This window comes from Pundamilia nyererei, unplaced genomic scaffold (genome assembly GCF_000239375.1).
Source record: "Pundamilia nyererei isolate P.nyererei 1_Seehausen unplaced genomic scaffold, PunNye1.0 scaffold00645, whole genome shotgun sequence".
In the NCBI taxonomy this organism is placed as follows: Eukaryota; Metazoa; Chordata; class Actinopteri; order Cichliformes; family Cichlidae; genus Pundamilia; species Pundamilia nyererei.
In genome coordinates, this window is record NW_005188046.1 from 55,448 (window position 1) to 56,702 (window position 1,255).

The window sequence follows — 1,255 nt, forward strand, 5'->3', positions numbered from 1 at the left end:
TCTCAGCAATATCTAAAAGCCCCGAAAGACCACAGAAGACAACTAAATTATTCATTTGTAATATAATGTGAGAATATCCTCGCCTGACCATAAAACCTGGTCACTGTAGAATTACTTTAAAATTTGAGGTAGCTCTGTAAATTCTTTACCTTTGTTACACTGACAACAAGCATGCCATATGTTTCCTGCTTCAGCAGCCGGAACAGGAAACATATTCAACAATGCATCACAGCAAACACAGTGATGTTTTCGGCTACAGCCACCATCACCCCGAGTTACTGAAAACAAGCAAAAATTTACCTCCGCTTTGTTTGATTGGTTGTTGCCGACGATGTGATATTTTCATTTCACTGTATGTGATATCGTCTGCGATGTCAGTCGTGCCTTTATCTGTTGACATAGTCAATATTTAACATTAAAATTATTTAATCTAAAAAGTCTATGGTGATCTGCAGTCAGCGACAGGAAACGGCTGCTGTGGTTTAACATGCAGAACTTAAAAAACACAAAAAATCAGATTGTTGAGTGAGTGTAAGATATTAGTTAAGCCTAAAAGTAGCTCAAATAAATCTGCAGACAGACCATGTTTTAAACTATTTAAACACATCAGGGTGTCTTAAATGGCAAACATTTTACTTCATGACCATGAAGTAAAATGTGCCAAATAACTGAACAACCACCTGAAAAACCCTGAAAATATTACCTCTGTTTTCTTTGGAGGTTTGTGTTGGTCGTTGGGATAATGTGATTTCACTGTATATGACATCGTCTGTGTTGTCATCTTCTTCAGTGTCGCTTTGATCTGCTGAAGTTATTCAAATTCATTTTTTTTATGACTGTTGTTATGGCAACTTTTATTAGATGCAATAAGACATCATCTACATGAAAAAAATATGAATATAATAACAAGCAAGGATATTGGCAAAACTAAATTCAGGTGTCTGAGTCTCACTTTCAGGTTTTCGATGAAGAAGTCGTTTTACCAACAAAATCAGTAGCACTAACAGGACCAGTAGAACCACCACACAGACCGATACAACAATTGACAAGCTCAATGGAGGGTTAGAGGTGGATGTAGGTAGAGGTGTGGATGTAGGTGGAGGTGTGGTGGTGTGTTCCCCTAAAATAAAGCAAACACAGTCATTAAGTTGTCGTCACATTGTGAATGTTGAAAGCTGCAGAAACACAGACAGGTGAGTGTGTCACCTGTGACAGTGATCCAGCTGGATGGAGACTCTCCATGACCGCTGATGTC

General features: G+C 38.2%; 1 long non-coding RNA gene across 1 annotated transcript; it reads right to left on the reverse strand.

Moving 5' to 3' along the window:
- Positions 1-305: 305 nt before the first annotated feature.
- LOC102197277 (uncharacterized) lies at positions 306-1,101 on the reverse strand. The gene is made up of 3 exons (XR_312434.1): positions 953-1,101; positions 704-805; positions 306-390 (listed from the first exon to the last, which is right to left on the reverse strand). It is a non-coding gene; the product is annotated as an uncharacterized LOC102197277 (long non-coding RNA).
- Between the last annotated feature and the right edge of the window lie 154 nt (positions 1,102-1,255).